This window comes from Monomorium pharaonis, unplaced genomic scaffold (genome assembly GCF_013373865.1).
Source record: "Monomorium pharaonis isolate MP-MQ-018 unplaced genomic scaffold, ASM1337386v2 scaffold_446, whole genome shotgun sequence".
In the NCBI taxonomy this organism is placed as follows: Eukaryota; Metazoa; Arthropoda; class Insecta; order Hymenoptera; family Formicidae; genus Monomorium; species Monomorium pharaonis.
The window spans coordinates 17,622-39,184 of NW_023415743.1; the positions used below are offsets into that span (position 1 = coordinate 17,622).

At 33.9% G+C, this 21,563-nt stretch overlaps 1 pseudogene; it reads left to right on the plus strand.

Annotated features, from left to right (window-relative positions):
• Positions 1-16,708: 16,708 nt before the first annotated feature.
• On the plus strand, positions 16,709-19,635 carry LOC118648457 (annotated as a pseudogene).
• The last annotated feature ends 1,928 nt before the right edge of the window (positions 19,636-21,563 follow it).

The window sequence follows — 21,563 nt, forward strand, 5'->3', positions numbered from 1 at the left end:
AAAATTAATTGATAAATTAACTGATAAATTTAGATTCTACGGACAATAATAAAAATGTGCCTATTAATACAAATACATCTGAAGGTATTTAAATTTATTGATTTAAATAATGATTAATTATTGAGTCATTTTTAATAGAATATTGGTAAACTAATTTGTCAAATTATATTTAGTAAAGAAAGACAAAGTGTAAAACAACCATTCGATGGCTGAAAATAAGTGGTCGAAAATCATGGACTAACATATTAAGAAATTGGAACATAACTTATAATTTTCGACAAAAAACATTACTAGATCCGAATGATGGAAGAAACAAACCACTTTCGCTAACGGATTATTTTTTCCAATGGAAAGATTTTGTCTTCGCCTGAAGGGTATACTCTTGTAAGTCTATTAAGTATTTTAATTTTATATTATATTTAATATATTTTATTATATTTAATTGTTACTCAGCCGCTCAATAAGTGGTGTCATTGGAAAAAAGCACGGTAAAGGAAATAAATAATTAAAATATTTAAAACCCCGGACGCACATAATTCTCCCGGACAAATTTTCAATACTTTGAAAAATCCCTCGGGACGTTTCCAAATGCCCTAAAAAAGAGGACAGTGTCTGGGAAAAAGAGGACAAATGGCAACCCTAATTACAACAGATTGTAAAACTGTTAAGAGAATTTAGTATTTTGTATGGAATATTTTTTATTTAATATTTAGTACTTAATATAAGTAGGTAGACAGTTTCATTAATGAAACAATTTTTTTTTAAATGATAAGGTAGATCTATAGCGGAGTTGAAACTGGTTTTAATATACATATAACATAGATATATGTATGTGGAAAAATAGTATCTAAAGGTAATTATTACGCGCAGTCAAATTTTATTAATTTTTATTACGTTCGCCTCAGCTGACAGCAGTAAGCGACCTAAATGCTTGTGGACCGTCCAGCTTACGTCACGTCTCAGTCCTAACTTTGCTGTGTACGAATGCCGAGTAACTATCATAAACAAAAAATTTATTTTATTGATCATTTTTAGGGACAACTAATATCTGTCTTAAAAAAAACTTCATAAATCGCAGTTTATCTGATTTGTTAACATGATATGTTAACATTATACACATAGTAAAAGTTAATATACAAAATTTAAAAAAAAAATACAAACTTCATGCAAAGTTTATGCAGAATTTATACAAAATTTATTCAAAATTTATAGAAAATTTGTAGTTTACTCCTAAAAAATTTCTTTTAAATTTTTTATAAAATTTTTATTCATTTCACATTCATGAAGCAATGGAAGAAGCACTAGGGCATCAAGAGAAAAAACAATAAGTGAAACACTATTAATTGGATGGAGAAATCGAGAAGGACATTACAGAAAAAAGAAATAAGTACAGAATATTTTTTAACTCAAAAATCAATAAAGATAAAACAGAATACAAAGTCCAAGCAAGAGTTAGAAAAAAGATTGCCAAGAAAAAAAACAAAGCATGGGAAACAAAATGTAACAGGATTAATTCCTTCCTGGGAGAACAGAAAAGTACGAAAAGCTGGATAATTATAAAATCATTACGACTAGATAAGAAAAAGGATATAATGCGCCAATTTTGCTCACTGCAAAGCATATCCTCTTTATATATAAAGGACATGTATATTTTATAACGGAATATACAATATTAGAACGGATTTCTTACGTGTCCATTTTACTTAAGCGTGACTGGCGCAATTCTTAATGTGACATTTTATCTATGTATGACAATGTCTTTTATATAAATAGGACTGAAAATAATTATTATAGAATAGACGTTAAACCGGACATTATAAAGGATGTGGTCCGGACATTATAAAGGATGTGGTCCGTCATGTATATTAAAGCGGACGAAATAAACAAAACTATGCTGGCAACGCAATATGGCGCGAGCGGTAGCGATAGCTTTGTCGTTCACTGTTACAACAGTCTGTTAGCTTGTCTGCTTTGACGGCCGTTCTCTTCGCAGTTGTGATGAGTGTTTTTGTTGTTAATTGTTGGTGCTAGTTGTGGGTGTCGATCGGCGCGGTGGTCGTCGCGGTGGGTATGCGGCATGTGATTGCGAATTTGGGTTGCTTCCCGAGGATGGTGACGCGGGTGTGTGCTCCTCTTGCGGGCATTATTCGCCTTTACATGAGCGTGTGAGAAAAGAAGCACACGTTTGCGTTGTCATCCGCGGGAGACAACTCAAATTCGTCGCGGTCGCATGCCGTGCATTTGCCGCGGTGGTTGCCTCGTCGATCAGTGCCCGTGTTGGCACCAACGGTTAGCAATAGAGATGTTTATTGCAACTGAGGGGAGGGCAGCCGTTAGGGCGGACATTAGTCCGTTCTATTTATGAAGGACATTAAAGACAATGTCCTGCATATATAATTCCGTTTTAATTTCACACTTATCTAAAGTGGAAAAAAAGTCATTTTTTTCCATTATAGTTTCGCGGAATTTAGAGCGGATGTGTTTTGCAGTGCTTCAGTAGTGAGTTACTTTTTAAAACTACTAAAAGAAAATAGGCCAAAATTTCAGAAGTAGCAACAGCAACAGAATGTCCAAGTAATAGCATCCTCAATCAAAATAACTAAGTATAAACAAAGTCATAAAAATCTGCAAATTGTTAAAAAGCGGAAAAACACCAGGTCCCGGCAATATCCCTGCAGAAATAATAAAACATGAAACAAGAAAGCTTTGGCAACACCTAAAAAGTTTATTTCAGATATGCATAAATGGAATGGCAGTGCCGCAAGAGTGGAAAATGTCATTAATATCAACCATCCAGAAAAAGAGGAACAGAGTTTTGTTTAATCAATTCTAGACACAAAATTATAAAATCTAATATTTAGGATATTATTTATGAAATGTAACGACAATGCGTAGTCGGATCGGAGAGAAACGGGTGATAATGTGGCCTCTCCATTAAAATAGCTTGAAATTATTATGTTAAATTTTTTAGTCACAAAAAGTAAAAATTTCTCTGTATTTATAAATAAAAGATTAAACTTTTTATTTGCATCTTGAGCATTTTTTAATCTTTTCATCTTTTTTATTTTTTGGGACCAAATTTAAGATCCACAATAATATAAATTGTTTTTATTAACATTAAAAAATTAAAGTACATTAAAAAATAAATTTTTAAAAAATAAACTAGCGTGCACACGCGACAATTATTTCTTAAATATTTCATATTTACGCCACTCTAATTTAGATCGTACATTCATATATTACAGCTTTCAACATAGACAAGATGCAGTTACAACTCCGCTGTTGCGCGTCGAAGCGGTGAGTTGCCTTTTACCTTAATCAGAAATAATTGAATTAATGAACAAGTTACAATCGACAAATTACAATCAATAAATTATAAAATTACTTGGAAAAATTTTAATATACCGTTTCACAAACTTGCCAACAATATAATAGTAAAAACTGAAAAACCAATTTCTTTGGGAATTTTAAAAACCAATGGTATAGCTACTCAGATACGGCTTGAACGAGAACTATTGAGAACTGTAAGAAAAGTGATCGAAACTGTTTGCACTTTGCGCGTCTCGCAAATACAGTGCCGACGGCAAGAGAAAAAAATTTTAAAAATTAATTAAATAACAAAATTATTTATTAGAACGCATGGAAATGGTCGGAACTTTGTGAGAACTAGCGAAAACTGTCGTAGGAATAATAATCGACTCTGCTTGCATCTCATACCTCTGCTGAATGCAGTGACAGGAGTCAAAATGAAAAATTATTAAAAAATAATTAATTGACGGAATTGTTATCAAAACGCATGAAATAGGTCGAAACTGTGCGAGAACTATTGAGAACTGTCAAAAAAAAAGTGATTGAAACTGTTTGCACTTTACGCGTCTCGCGAATACTGTGCCGATGGTAGGAGAAAAAAATTCGATCATTATTCTAACGACAGTTTTCGCTAGTTCTCACATAGCCCCGACCATTTCCATGCGTTTTAATAACAATTCTGTCAATTAATTATTTTTTAACAATTTTCCATTCCGACTCCTGTCACAGCATTCAGCAGAGGTATAAGATGCAAACAGAGTCGATCATTATTCTAACGACAGTCTTCGCTAGTTCTCACATAGCCCCGATCATTTCCATGCGTTCTAATAAATAATTTTGTTAATTAATTATTTAAAAACATTTTTTTTTCTGCTGTCCGCACAGTATTCGCGAGAGATAAAGTGCAAACAATTTCGATTATTTTTTGACAGTTCTCAATAGTTCTCGCATAGTTCCGATTTATTCCATGCGTTTTAATAACAATTCCGTCAATTAATTATTTTTTAACAATTTTCCATTCCGACTCCCGTCGGAATCTGTTTGCACCTCATACCTCTGCTGAATGCAGTGACAGAAGTCGGAATGGAAAATTGTTGAAAAATAATTAATTAACGGAATTGTTATTAAAACGCATAAAATAAATCAAAACTGTGCGAGAACTAGTGAAAACTAAAAGATGTGATCGAAACAGCATTTGCACGTCTCGCGAATACTGTGCCGACGGCAGGAGAAAAATATTTCGAAAAATAATTAATTAATAAAATTATTTATTACAACGCATGGAAATGATCGGGGCTATGTGAGAACTAGCAAAAATTATTGTAGAAGTAATGATTGACTCTGTTTGCATCTCATACTTCTGCTGAATGCAGTGACAGGAGTCGGAATGGAAAATTGTTAAAAAATAATTAATTGACGGAATTGTTATCAAAACGCATGAAATAGGTCGAAACTGTGCGAGAACTATTGAGAACTGTCAAAAAAAAAGTGATCGAAACTGTTTGCACTTTACGCGTCTCGCGAATACTATGCCGACGGTAGGAGAAAAAAATTCAATCATTATTCTAACGACAGTTTTTGCTAGTTCTCACATAGCCGGACCATTTCCATGCGTTTTAATAACAATTCTGTCAATTAATTATTTTTTAACAATTTTCTATTCCGACTCCTGTCACTGCATTCAGCAGAGGTGTGAGATGCAAACAGAGTCGATCATTATTCTAACGACAGTTTTCGCTAGTTCTCACATAGCCCCGATCATTTCCATGCGTTCTAATAAATAATTTTGTTAATTAATTATTTTTAAAAATTTTTTTCTTCTGCTGTCCGCACAGTATTCGCGAGAGATAAAGTGCAAACAATTTCGATTATTTTTTGACAGTACTCAATAGTTCTCGCACAGTTTCAATCTATTTCATGCGTTTTAATAACAATTCCGTTAATTAATTATTTTTTAACAATTTTCCATTCCGACTCCCGTCGGAATCTGTTTGCACCTCATACCTCTGCTGAATGCAGTGACAGGAGTCGGAATGGAAAATTGTTTAAAAATAATTAATTAACGGAATTGTTATTAAAACGCATAAAATAAATCAAAACTGTGCGAGAACTAGTGAAAACTAAAAGATGTGATCGAAACAGCACTTTGCATGTCTCGCGAATACTGTGCCGACGGCAGGAGAAAATATTTCGAAAAATAATTAATTAATAAAATTATTTATTACAACGCATGAAAATGATCGGGGCTATGTGAGAACTAGCAAAAATTTTTGTAGAAATAATGATTGACTCTGTTTGCATCTCATACTTCTGCTGAATGCAGTGACAGGAGTCGGAATGGAAAATTGTTAAAAAATAATTAATTGACGGAATTGTTATCAAAACGCATGAAATAGGTCGAAACTGTGCGAGAACTATTGAGAACTGTCAAAAAAAAAGTGATCGAAACTGTTTGCACTTTACGCGTCTCGCGAATACTATGCCGACGGTAGGAGAAAAAAATTCAATCATTATTCTAACGACAGTTTTCGCTAGTTCTCACATAGCCGGACCATTTCCATGCGTTTTAATAACAATTCTGTCAATTAATTATTTTTTAACAATTTTCTATTCCGACTCCTGTCACTGCATTCAGCAGAGGTGTGAGATGCAAACAGAGTCGATCATTATTCTAACGACAGTTTTCGCTAGTTCTCACATAGCCCCGATCATTTCCATGCGTTCTAATAAATAATTTTGTTAATTAATTATTTTTAAAAATTTTTTTCTTCTGCTGTCCGCACAGTATTCGCGAGAGATAAAGTGCAAACAATTTCGATTATTTTTTGACAGTACTCAATAGTTCTCGCACAGTTTCAATCTATTTCATGCGTTTTAATAACAATTCCGTTAATTAATTATTTTTTAACAATTTTCCATTCCGACTCCCGTCGGAATCTGTTTGCACCTCATACCTCTGCTGAATGCAGTGACAGGAGTCGGAATGGAAAATTGTTTAAAAATAATTAATTAACGGAATTGTTATTAAAACGCATAAAATAAATCAAAACTGTGCGAGAACTAGTGAAAACTAAAAGATGTGATCGAAACAGCACTTTGCATGTCTCGCGAATACTGTGCCGACGGCAGGAGAAAAATATTTCGAAAAATAATTAATAAAATTATTTATTACAACGCATGGAAATGATCGGGGCTATGTGAGAACTAGCAAAAATTTTTGTAGAAATAATGATTGACTCTGTTTGCATCTCATACTTCTGAATGCAGTGACAGGAGTCGGAATGGAAAATTGTTAAAAAATAATTAATTGACGGAATTGTTATCAAAACGCATGAAATAGGTCGAAACTGTGCGAGAACTATTGAGAACTGTCAAAAAAAAAGTGATCGAAACTGTTTGCACTTTACGCGTCTCGCGAATACTATGCCGACGGTAGGAGAAAAAAATTCAATCATTATTCTAACGACAGTTTTCGCTAGTTCTCACATAGCCGGACCATTTCCATGCGTTTTAATAACAATTCTGTCAATTAATTATTTTTTAACAATTTTCTATTCCGACTCCTGTCACTGCATTCAGCAGAGGTGTGAGATGCAAACAGAGTCGATCATTATTCTAACGACAGTTTTCGCTAGTTCTCACATAGCCCCGATCATTTCCATGCGTTCTAATAAATAATTTTGTTAATTAATTATTTTTAAAAATTTTTTTCTTCTGCTGTCCGCACAGTATTCGCGAGAGATAAAGTGCAAACAATTTCGATTATTTTTTGACAGTACTCAATAGTTCTCGCACAGTTTCAATCTATTTCATGCGTTTTAATAACAATTCCGTTAATTAATTATTTTTTAACAATTTTCCATTCCGACTCCCGTCGGAATCTGTTTGCACCTCATACCTCTGCTGAATGCAGTGACAGGAGTCGGAATGGAAAATTGTTTAAAAATAATTAATTAACGGAATTGTTATTAAAACGCATAAAATAAATCAAAACTGTGCGAGAACTAGTAAAAACTAAAAGATGTGATCGAAACAGCACTTTGCATGTCTCGCGAATACTGTGCCGACGGCAGGAGAAAATATTTCGAAAAATAATTAATTAATAAAATTATTTATTACAACGCATGAAAATGATCGGGGCTATGTGAGAACTAGCAAAAATTTTTGTAGAAATAATGATTGACTCTGTTTGCATCTCATACTTCTGCTGAATGCAGTGACAGGAGTCGGAATAGAAAATTATTAAAAAATAATTAATTGACGGAATTGTTATCAAAACGCATGAAATAGGTCGAAACTGTGCGAGAACTATTGAGAACTGTCAAAAAAAAAGTGATCGAAACTGTTTGCACTTTACGCGTCTCGCGAATACTATGCCGACGGTAGGAGAAAAAAATTCAATCATTATTCTAACGACAGTTTTCGCTAGTTCTCACATAGCCGGACCATTTCCATGCGTTTTAATAACAATTCTGTCAATTAATTATTTTTTAACAATTTTCTATTCCGACTCCTGTCACTGCATTCAGCAGAGGTGTGAGATGCAAACAGAGTCGATCATTATTCTAACGACAGTTTTCGCTAGTTCTCACATAGCCCCGATCATTTCCATGCGTTCTAATAAATAATTTTGTTAATTAATTATTTTTAAAAATTTTTTTCTTCTGCTGTCCGCACAGTATTCGCGAGAGATAAAGTGCAAACAATTTCGATTATTTTTTGACAGTACTCAATAGTTCTCGCACAGTTTCAATCTATTTCATGCGTTTTAATAACAATTCCGTTAATTAATTATTTTTTAACAATTTTCCATTCCGACTCCCGTCGGAATCTGTTTGCACCTCATACCTCTGCTGAATGCAGTGACAGGAGTCGGAATGGAAAATTGTTTAAAAATAATTAATTAACGGAATTGTTATTAAAACGCATAAAATAAATCAAAACTGTGCGAGAACTAGTGAAAACTAAAAGATGTGATCGAAACAGCACTTTGCATGTCTCGCGAATACTGTGCCGACGGCAGGAGAAAATATTTCGAAAAATAATTAATTAATAAAATTATTTATTACAACGCATGAAAATGATCGGGGCTATGTGAGAACTAGCAAAAATTTTTGTAGAAATAATGATTGACTCTGTTTGCATCTCATACTTCTGCTGAATGCAGTGACAGGAGTCGGAATAGAAAATTATTAAAAAATAATTAATTGACGGAATTGTTATCAAAACGCATGAAATAGGTCGAAACTGTGCGAGAACTATTGAGAACTGTCAAAAAAAAAGTGATCGAAACTGTTTGCACTTTACGCGTCTCGCGAATACTATGCCGACGGTAGGAGAAAAAAATTCAATCATTATTCTAACGACAGTTTTCGCTAGTTCTCACATAGCCGGACCATTTCCATGCGTTTTAATAACAATTCTGTCAATTAATTATTTTTTAACAATTTTCTATTCCGACTCCTGTCACTGCATTCAGCAGAGGTGTGAGATGCAAACAGAGTCGATCATTATTCTAACGACAGTTTTCGCTAGTTCTCACATAGCCCCGATCATTTCCATGCGTTCTAATAAATAATTTTGTTAATTAATTATTTTTAAAAATTTTTTTCTTCTGCTGTCCGCACAGTATTCGCGAGAGATAAAGTGCAAACAATTTCGATTATTTTTTGACAGTACTCAATAGTTCTCGCACAGTTTCAATCTATTTCATGCGTTTTAATAACAATTCCGTTAATTAATTATTTTTTAACAATTTTCCATTCCGACTCCCGTCGGAATCTGTTTGCACCTCATACCTCTGCTGAATGCAGTGACAGGAGTCGGAATGGAAAATTGTTTAAAAATAATTAATTAACGGAATTGTTATTAAAACGCATAAAATAAATCAAAACTGTGCGAGAACTAGTAAAAACTAAAAGATGTGATCGAAACAGCACTTTGCATGTCTCGCGAATACTGTGCCGACGGCAGGAGAAAATATTTCGAAAAATAATTAATTAATAAAATTATTTATTACAACGCATGAAAATGATCGGGGCTATGTGAGAACTAGCAAAAATTTTTGTAGAAATAATGATTGACTCTGTTTGCATCTCATACTTCTGCTGAATGCAGTGACAGGAGTCGGAATAGAAAATTATTAAAAAATAATTAATTGACGGAATTGTTATCAAAACGCATGAAATAGGTCGAAACTGTGCGAGAACTATTGAGAACTGTCAAAAAAAAAGTGATCGAAACTGTTTGCACTTTACGCGTCTCGCGAATACTATGCCGACGGTAGGAGAAAAAAATTCAATCATTATTCTAACGACAGTTTTCGCTAGTTCTCACATAGCCGGACCATTTCCATGCGTTTTAATAACAATTCTGTCAATTAATTATTTTTTAACAATTTTCTATTCCGACTCCTGTCACTGCATTCAGCAGAGGTGTGAGATGCAAACAGAGTCGATCATTATTCTAACGACAGTTTTCGCTAGTTCTCACATAGCCCCGATCATTTCCATGCGTTCTAATAAATAATTTTGTTAATTAATTATTTTTAAAAATTTTTTTCTTCTGCTGTCCGCACAGTATTCGCGAGAGATAAAGTGCAAACAATTTCGATTATTTTTTGACAGTACTCAATAGTTCTCGCACAGTTTCAATCTATTTCATGCGTTTTAATAACAATTCCGTTAATTAATTATTTTTTAACAATTTTCCATTCCGACTCCCGTCGGAATCTGTTTGCACCTCATACCTCTGCTGAATGCAGTGACAGGAGTCGGAATGGAAAATTGTTTAAAAATAATTAATTAACGGAATTGTTATTAAAACGCATAAAATAAATCAAAACTGTGCGAGAACTAGTGAAAACTAAAAGATGTGATCGAAACAGCACTTTGCATGTCTCGCGAATACTGTGCCGACGGCAGGAGAAAATATTTCGAAAAATAATTAATTAATAAAATTATTTATTACAACGCATGAAAATGATCGGGGCTATGTGAGAACTAGCAAAAATTTTTGTAGAAATAATGATTGACTCTGTTTGCATCTCATACTTCTGCTGAATGCAGTGACAGGAGTCGGAATAGAAAATTATTAAAAAATAATTAATTGACGGAATTGTTATCAAAACGCATGAAATAGGTCGAAACTGTGCGAGAACTATTGAGAACTGTCAAAAAAAAGTGATCGAAACTGTTTGCACTTTACGCGTCTCGCGAATACTATGCCGACGGTAGGAGAAAAAAATTCAATCATTATTCTAACGACAGTTTTCGCTAGTTCTCACATAGCCGGACCATTTCCATGCGTTTTAATAACAATTCTGTCAATTAATTATTTTTTAACAATTTTCTATTCCGACTCCTGTCACTGCATTCAGCAGAGGTGTGAGATGCAAACAGAGTCGATCATTATTCTAACGACAGTTTTCGCTAGTTCTCACATAGCCCCGATCATTTCCATGCGTTCTAATAAATAATTTTGTTAATTAATTATTTTTAAAAATTTTTTTCTTCTGCTGTCCGCACAGTATTCGCGAGAGATAAAGTGCAAACAATTTCGATTATTTTTTGACAGTACTCAATAGTTCTCGCACAGTTTCAATCTATTTCATGCGTTTTAATAACAATTCCGTTAATTAATTATTTTTTAACAATTTTCCATTCCGACTCCCGTCGGAATCTGTTTGCACCTCATACCTCTGCTGAATGCAGTGACAGGAGTCGGAATGGAAAATTGTTTAAAAATAATTAATTAACGGAATTGTTATTAAAACGCATAAAATAAATCAAAACTGTGCGAGAACTAGTGAAAACTAAAAGATGTGATCGAAACAGCACTTTGCATGTCTCGCGAATACTGTGCCGACGGCAGGAGAAAATATTTCGAAAAATAATTAATTAATAAAATTATTTATTACAACGCATGAAAATGATCGGGGCTATGTGAGAACTAGCAAAAATTTTTGTAGAAATAATGATTGACTCTGTTTGCATCTCATACTTCTGCTGAATGCAGTGACAGGAGTCGGAATAGAAAATTATTAAAAAATAATTAATTGACGGAATTGTTATCAAAACGCATGAAATAGGTCGAAACTGTGCGAGAACTATTGAGAACTGTCAAAAAAAAAGTGATCGAAACTGTTTGCACTTTACGCGTCTCGCGAATACTATGCCGACGGTAGGAGAAAAAAATTCAATCATTATTCTAACGACAGTTTTCGCTAGTTCTCACATAGCCGGACCATTTCCATGCGTTTTAATAACAATTCTGTCAATTAATTATTTTTTAACAATTTTCTATTCCGACTCCTGTCACTGCATTCAGCAGAGGTGTGAGATGCAAACAGAGTCGATCATTATTCTAACGACAGTTTTCGCTAGTTCTCACATAGCCCCGATCATTTCCATGCGTTCTAATAAATAATTTTGTTAATTAATTATTTTTAAAAATTTTTTTCTTCTGCTGTCCGCACAGTATTCGCGAGAGATAAAGTGCAAACAATTTCGATTATTTTTTGACAGTACTCAATAGTTCTCGCACAGTTTCAATCTATTTCATGCGTTTTAATAACAATTCCGTTAATTAATTATTTTTTAACAATTTTCCATTCCGACTCCCGTCGGAATCTGTTTGCACCTCATACCTCTGCTGAATGCAGTGACAGGAGTCGGAATGGAAAATTGTTTAAAAATAATTAATTAACGGAATTGTTATTAAAACGCATAAAATAAATCAAAACTGTGCGAGAACTAGTGAAAACTAAAAGATGTGATCGAAACAGCACTTTGCATGTCTCGCGAATACTGTGCCGACGGCAGGAGAAAATATTTCGAAAAATAATTAATTAATAAAATTATTTATTACAACGCATGAAAATGATCGGGGCTATGTGAGAACTAGCAAAAATTTTTGTAGAAATAATGATTGACTCTGTTTGCATCTCATACTTCTGCTGAATGCAGTGACAGGAGTCGGAATGGAAAATTGTTAAAAAATAATTAATTGACGGAATTGTTATCAAAACGCATGAAATAGGTCGAAACTGTGCGAGAACTATTGAGAACTGTCAAAAAAAAAGTGATCGAAACTGTTTGCACTTTACGCGTCTCGCGAATACTATGCCGACGGTAGGAGAAAAAAATTCAATCATTATTCTAACGACAGTTTTCGCTAGTTCTCACATAGCCGGACCATTTCCATGCGTTTTAATAACAATTCTGTCAATTAATTATTTTTTAACAATTTTCTATTCCGACTCCTGTCACTGCATTCAGCAGAGGTGTGAGATGCAAACAGAGTCGATCATTATTCTAACGACAGTTTTCGCTAGTTCTCACATAGCCCCGATCATTTCCATGCGTTCTAATAAATAATTTTGTTAATTAATTATTTTTAAAAATTTTTTTCTTCTGCTGTCCGCACAGTATTCGCGAGAGATAAAGTGCAAACAATTTCGATTATTTTTTGACAGTACTCAATAGTTCTCGCACAGTTTCAATCTATTTCATGCGTTTTAATAACAATTCCGTTAATTAATTATTTTTTAACAATTTTCCATTCCGACTCCCGTCGGAATCTGTTTGCACCTCATACCTCTGCTGAATGCAGTGACAGGAGTCGGAATGGAAAATTGTTTAAAAATAATTAATTAACGGAATTGTTATTAAAACGCATAAAATAAATCAAAACTGTGCGAGAACTAGTGAAAACTAAAAGATGTGATCGAAACAGCACTTTGCATGTCTCGCGAATACTGTGCCGACGGCAGGAGAAAATATTTCGAAAAATAATTAATTAATAAAATTATTTATTACAACGCATGAAAATGATCGGGGCTATGTGAGAACTAGCAAAAATTTTGTAGAAATAATGATTGACTCTGTTTGCATCTCATACTTCTGCTGAATGCAGTGACAGGAGTCGGAATGGAAAATTGTTAAAAAATAATTAATTGACGGAATTGTTATCAAAACGCATGAAATAGGTCGAAACTGTGCGAGAACTATTGAGAACTGTCAAAAAAAAAGTGATCGAAACTGTTTGCACTTTACGCGTCTCGCGAATACTATGCCGACGGTAGGAGAAAAAAATTCAATCATTATTCTAACGACAGTTTTCGCTAGTTCTCACATAGCCGGACCATTTCCATGCGTTTTAATAACAATTCTGTCAATTAATTATTTTTTAACAATTTTCTATTCCGACTCCTGTCACTGCATTCAGCAGAGGTGTGAGATGCAAACAGAGTCGATCATTATTCTAACGACAGTTTTCGCTAGTTCTCACATAGCCCCGATCATTTCCATGCGTTCTAATAAATAATTTTGTTAATTAATTATTTTTAAAAATTTTTTTCTTCTGCTGTCCGCACAGTATTCGCGAGAGATAAAGTGCAAACAATTTCGATTATTTTTTGACAGTACTCAATAGTTCTCGCACAGTTTCAATCTATTTCATGCGTTTTAATAACAATTCCGTTAATTAATTATTTTTTAACAATTTTCCATTCCGACTCCCGTCGGAATCTGTTTGCACCTCATACCTCTGCTGAATGCAGTGACAGGAGTCGGAATGGAAAATTGTTTAAAAATAATTAATTAACGGAATTGTTATTAAAACGCATAAAATAAATCAAAACTGTGCGAGAACTAGTGAAAACTAAAAGATGTGATCGAAACAGCACTTTGCACGTCTCGCGAATACTGTGCCGACGGCAGGAGAAAAATATTTCAAAAAATAATTAATTAATAAAATTATTTATTACAACGCATGGAAATGATCGGGGCTATGTGATAACTAGCAAAAATTATTGTAGAAGTAATGATTGACTCTGTTTGCATCTCATACTTCTGCTGAATGCAGTGACAGGAGTCGGAATGGAAAATTGTTAAAAAATAATTAATTGACGGAATTGTTATCAGAACGCATGAAATAGGTCGATACTGTGCGAGAACTATTGAGAACTGTCAAAAAAAAAGTGATCGAAACTGTTTGCACTTTACGCGTCTCGCGAATACTGTGCCGACGGTAGGAGAAAAAAATTCAATCATTATTCTAACGACAGTTTTCGCTAGTTCTCACATAGCCGGACCATTTCCATGCGTTTTAATAACAATTCCGTCAGTTAATTATTTTTTAACAATTTTCCTTTCCGACTCCTGTCACTGCATTCAGCAGAGGTATGAGGTGCAAACAGATTCCATCATTATTCTTACGACAGTTTTACTGTGCCGACGGTAGGAAAAAAAATTTTTGAAAAATAATTAATTAATAAAATTATTTATTAAAACAAATGGAAATAGTCGGAGCTATGTGAAAACTAGCAAAAACTGTCGTAAGAATAATGATAGAAACTTTAATAACTTTGCACTTTACGCTTCTCGCGAATGCGGTGCCGACGGTCGGAAAAATAAATGTTGAAAAATAATAGATTGACGAAACTGTTAGTAAAACATGTACCCCGGAGCCATGCGCCATTATCTAGAACATTATATCCCATCAAATAGTCGAAAGATTTTGTTACTCGCATGATTGCGATTGTAAAATTTTAAGATCGCGAGTATGCGAGTAAAAAAATTTTTCAACTATCTATTGGAGTATAATGTACTAGATAACTAGATAATGGTGCGCTGTGGACAGGCAGGCAAAAGTATTACTAAAATATAATGTACTTACTATGCTCGTTCGCAGCGGTCCACAGCGATCGTCCTGAAGCAGAGACGGAGGCAACGGCGAAAGTGGTCCTGAAGCAGCGAGGAAGGCAACGGCGAAAATAATCCTGAAGCAGCGAGGAAGGCAACGACGATGCACTTCACACACACCACACCACACCACACCACACCACACCACACCACACCACACACACACGAGGCGATCGCGATATTCTTTTCCGATAGACGAGCAGCGTACATGTTCACTACCGAATCTTCGCGACACAACTGATCCACCGAACCCCTCTCGTCAGGCAACTGAGCCCGGTCCGCGCGGAGTCGTCGAAGCGTTTGAAAGAGGGAAGGAGAAAATAGTAGGCGGAGCTAGTAGCTGATTGGCTACCGTGAGTCGGGCGACTCGGGGATTTGGCGAAAAAGAAAAGATAACCGTTAGGCTCGGAAATCGTGGAGGGGACGATTTCCTAGAACTGCGGTTTCCGCTTCGATGCTTCGGGTAATCGTTTCTCGGAATTCGTCGAGGGGACTGGCGCCTGAGTGGCGCCTCGCTTTTTTTTGACGACAGAAAAAACTTCGGACAAGCATCCCGGAGCCTCAACGATTTCCGAGAAGCGATTATTCGAAGCATCGAAGCGGAAGCCTCGCTTTTTTTTCGATGACGGAAAAAACTTTGGACAAGCGTTTGCACTTAAAATCAAATAGGCCGAAGACGATTTTCGAAGAATCCTATTCACCGTGAGTCGCGAAACTCGGGATTTCGCGGAAAAGGGAAGAGTCCCTCTCGACGATTTCCGAGAAGCGATTATCCGAAGCATCGAGGCGGAAGCCTCGCTTTTTTTCACAAGTACGGTGTTGTGTCGTCGCGCAATCATACAGAGATACAAAACTTTGAGAGCGATTTACTTCTGTTCAGTGTGTCTTGACGAGCCGTACTTTTAACGTATTTTTCCAAATGTAACGGTCGCGCCAAGTGAAATTCTCGCGCGCTATTTACGTTTTACTCGTGTGTGATATATAATATTATCCGTAATATCGGGAGTGCCGAACAAAGTATCGGGCGATCGTTATTAATGCGCGGTTCGAGAATAGCAGGATGATGCCAGCAGAAAGTGGCATCTATGATGGATTCGAGCGACTCGGTATTCCGAGAATGTAGCAGCAGCAGCAGGAGCAGCGACAGCAATCGGTGAGTGAATTTTTATCATGTATATGTGGAACAAAATGATATGTGATAAACGTGATGCGAGATAAAATATTAGTTCTGTTCCTTGCTATATCTGTACAGAATCAGTATTGCACATTTGAATAAAACATTTAAAATATGAATGCATATAATTGTAAAATTTACTGGTATAGCATAAAACAGAACCAAATAAACGTGGACATAGCATAGAAGAGATCCAAAAAGTCATGCACATTACCTACGGGATTAATAGATATTTGACTACATAATTCAACATGCACATTTTGTGCATATAGAGGCGCTGATGAAAAACGCCTAAAACGACGCGATGACCGCTCACAGGTTCCTCTCTGCTTCTAACCTAATTCATCTCTCGTATACCTTGCAATCGATAACTCTCGACTTGCATCATGATCGAGGGAGGGTCGTCAGTTAGGTCAAGCCTCATTCCTCGTCAAACGTTTCGTGTGGATTGTCACGCGTTTCACGTTAGGTGAGCATATTCGGAGCATTTGTTTGGCCTAACTGTAGGGAAAATCGCGGTTTTCCCTCGCGAATCGCGTTACCGTAAAATTCGTCTGAACACGTATCTTTTATGTAATCGATTACTTTGAGGAAATGTTGGTGTTGCGCGCCGGTTGCATCGTCTCGTATCGGAACTTTGTTAACACAAGGTCGTTAACAGTCGTGATTACGATAAGAGTAAAATCTTTTAACGAGTAACACTATTTTCAACATAAAATAAATATTTCCCGCTAAACATAATTTTTCTTAAATATTGAGGCGGATTAATGTGATGACCTTGACAAGGTCGACTTGCGGCTCGACATCTATTCTTATGCATTGACACTTAATGTTTGCACTGTCAGTTCAGCGTTAATTTTCAAATAATCGGAAAATACTATTTTATATCATTATTTTCTAAGTTGTACTTGATAATTTATTGTCAATTTCTTGTGCAGCAAATGTATACTATGTTGCAATATTCTGAACTGAACAGTCTCTTTTTTAATTAAACATTATTAATTGTGTAATCACTAATTATATATACATTACACCCATATATACTCAAAGATCTTAACGGTGAGAAATAAAAGTGGTTTCTTATAAAACGCCAGGAAATTTTTATTCCTAAAAAGTCAACACGATTTGCTCATAATTTTTTTTGTCCCGTTGTATGCAGTCTTCTAATCTCACCAAGGTGCTTACGTCGATAAGCGATGGTGTCAAAATGCCCATAAAAAGCATCAAGGCTCGTCAAATCTACGACTCCCGTGGAAACCCTACAGTAGAGGTAAAAATTGACTAAATTTTTTTTAAAAAACATCTCTGATCTTATTGAATATTCATCTACTTATATATATATTATTTGCTCTCTTCTAGGTTGATCTTGTCACCGATCTTGGACTTTTCCGTGCAGCAGTACCATCTGGCGCATCTACAGGCGTACATGAAGCCTTGGAACTGAGGGATAATGATAAAACTAAATATCATGGAAAATCAGTTTTAAAGCTATAGAAATGTAAACTCTATTATTGCTCCTGAATTGTTAAAGGTATTATTTTCTCTATACAATATATTAATATAGAATATTTATTATATAACATTTGACATTAACATTTGTTGACAATTACATTTATTGACGAATAAACTTTTTTTGTCTTTAAGGCCAATATAGAAGTTACACAGCAAACAGAAATCGACAATTTCATGCTAAAACTGGATGGCACACCGAATAAATCTAAACTTGGAGCAAATGCAATTTTGGGTGTCTCCTTAGCAGTTTGCAAGGCTGGTGCACAGAAAAAAGGCTTACCTTTATACAAGTAAATAAATCCGATACAAATCAATCATTTACACAGAGAGGCATTTATTTTAGATTAATTATAAAGAAATTATCGAACACAATAAACTTACTTTTTTAGCGGAATTTATTTTTTGTTATTTTTTTAAATTATATTTTCTAAAATTTTATGTATAATCTTAAATAATCTCAAACAATAAGTATTTTTTAAGTAATAAAATTTTATAAATCTAGTGTATACTTTCTTCAAAAAAAAATTCTAGGAAACATAATTTTATGTTTGATGATGAAACTGTCTTCTCTTAATACATATTCTTCTTGTAAAATAAAAAGTGTAAAGTATATAAATTTTTGTCGCTCGTATTACAGATATATTGCTGAATTGGCCGGCAATAATGACATTGTCCTACCAGTACCAGCGTTTAACGTTATTAATGGTGGTTCTCATGCTGGCAACAAACTGGCTATGCAAGAGTTCATGATTCTGCCTACTGGCGCATCTAACTTCACAGAAGCAATGAAATGGGTAGTGAAGTCTATCATCACTTAAAGGCGGGTATCAAGAAGAAGTTCGGTCTTGATGCCACGGCGGTTGGTGACGAGGGTGGTTTTGCGCCAAAACATTTTAGAAAACAAGGAAGCTCTTAACTTGATTATAAATGCTATTAAGGTAAATTGAAAAATTTATAATTCAAATGCATTTCTTATTTTACGATAATTTAGCTAGCAGTTAACTTGCAATAATTTTGTTCTGAATTTATAGACCGCTGGTTACGAAGGAAAGATCAAGATCGGCATGGACGTTGCCCGCCTCGGAATTCCACAAAAATGGAAAATACGATTTGGACTTTAAGAATGAGAACTCTGATCCAAGCACGTATCTGGAGCCTGAAGCGTTAAAGAACTTGTACTTGGAATTTGTCAAAGATTTCCCGATCGTATCAATTGAAGATCCCTTCGATCAGGACGGCTGGGACTCTTGGACGTCCTTGACTGCAGCCACCCCTATTCAAATCGTCGGTGACGATCTTACCGTCACGAATCCCAAGAGGGTAACGCATGAAATAAAAAATATTACGTATCGTTATCATTTTAAATTAAAATTTACTTACATCAAAAAAATTATACCAAACTTTACTGTAAATCTTATGGTATGCTGTGATTTTACAGAATTAAAACAGCTATTGAGAAGAAAGCTTGTAACTGTTTGTTGTTAAAAGTCAATCAAATCGTAGTGTAACCGAATCCATCAACGCTCATAAGCTCGCCAAGAGTAACGGTTGGGGTACCATGGTCCTCTCATCGTCTGGGAGACAGAGGATACGTTTATTGCCGACTTGGTCGTTGGTCTGTCAACTGGCCAAATTAAGACAGGCGCACCCTGTCGTTCAGAACGTTTGGCCAAGTATAATCAAATCTTACGTATCGAGGAGGAGCTTGGTGCAGCCGCGAAATATGCCGGAGAGAAGTTCCGCAACCCTCACGCTTAAAAATAAAATGATAACTATCAAAAAGCCCATTTTATTGTGAGAGTTAAGCAGACTCAATCGTTCATTGATATGATCATTCTAGGCGCAGTATAGTTTAAAAACGTTATTCTTAGCCTAGATGAACAATATTTATGAATTGTTAAACAATATTTACGATCATAAACAATGTTTGATATATATTATGCACAATATGAAGATTATGCCAAATATGATTGTAGATGTCATTTTAAGAACTATGAGAAAGACTGTAGAGTTTAAAAAAGATATAAAGTTCACAACACTATAGTTTTCCGCGTTTTATTAATTTGTCATGCCATTAACAATTTTCATTTTTTATTATGAAATATAAATTATAAAAAATTAATAATCTCTATATATTTACAAATCTATAAATAATATATATTGGAAAAAATATATTGAAGAAGTAGATAATTAAAAATTATATTAATACATATAGAAAATGTTGTCTAGTAATTATGTGTCTATATGTAACATATATGAAGAGGAAAAAAGTCAAAAAGATAATAAGGTTTTAATCCAGTGTTAAAGTGTGTTCAGATCGTATCACATATGAGATTATAGATAATAAATTATAATAAGCTTTATCCCCGAATATCATATCTGTAAAATTAAATCTGAACAAGATTTTTAAATAAAATTTAATTCGATAAAAATGGGTAAACTTACATAAAAATCATTTATTATCCTTTAGAATTACAGAAACGTTTATTTTTTTTTTACATTTTACACATTAAAAAAAACTATACATACATATTATAATTTAATATTGCGTGTAATCAAAATAAAATTGTAATCTAAATGGAATATAAAGTTATAAAATACAGTAAAAAACTGAATTGTATGAACGAAAATTTAACACTATATAACACTAACAATATATAATGGAAAATAAAGTCTTCAATTGTTTATAACTCTATTAATTCATTACAAAAGTGTAGATTTGTTTTTTAGCTATTAATTTGTAATTTTCAATATTTTTTGTTTTAACAAAAGATATTTAAAAATATTAAAATTCCTTAGGAGCCAATAAGATGCGATAGCAATTCTTTAATTATTCAAAAACTCACATTGTATAAGTTTTATTAATATAATGGCAGTCGCGTCATCGATCTTTCATAAAATTAATTTCACAAAAATTGTTATAAATTTGGTATGGTTATTTCTACTTAATTCTACACTAACTGACAATTTAAATAAGCATTCACAAACAAAAAAAACAAATAAACTAGATTTGTAAGTAAATATTTGTCTTGAACATATATTATCTTCATCTGTCAACCGTTCAGTAGCACCAAACTCTCGACAGTATAAGCATTATTAGAGAAAATAATAGTTAAATTGACGATTGCATTATCCAACAAGATTTCTTCAAAATTATTTCAATAAGAAGTACATTCTATTTTTATTTTATCAAGAAAGCAACAACATAAGGTATCTTTTTTAAAAGTATTAAAACGCATTTTAGTATCTCTGACCGAAGCCGAACATTAATAAATCTGATGTTAAATATTACATTAATTTATAACTTTTTATTTAAGTTGTACAAATTTATAGAAAATAATTGTGATTTTTAACTCTTTCTCAGGTTATAATTCCAAATATCAAAAATTGAATAAAATAAATTACACGTAAATTTAAATATTTTTTTAATGTAAATTTAAGAAAGTACTCATAAAGTGCTACGACGACGTATTGAGTTTCTTGACAATTATAATAATATTTTATGTAACAACATTAATTGGAAAAATGATTGAGTTCAAAATATCCGCACCAAATAGATTGAGTTTATTCGGTGAATACGCAGTGAAGTATGGTAAAAGAGGTTTAATGGCCAGCATGGATATACGTACAACGCTGACATTCAAGGAACTCTCGAATTCGCATTCCAGCAGTATGCTTCAAATTGAACTCCCTCATTTTTCTCATTCTTTCAAATATCTTTACATGAATTTCAAAAGTTATATGACAATGTACCGAGAATATGAACTTTTGCGTGAAAAAGTACTACAATATACCAACGACTATGTATTCCCAGCCCAAAAACCTTGTCAAATACTTTATTCTTTGCTTGTTCTATATTAGCC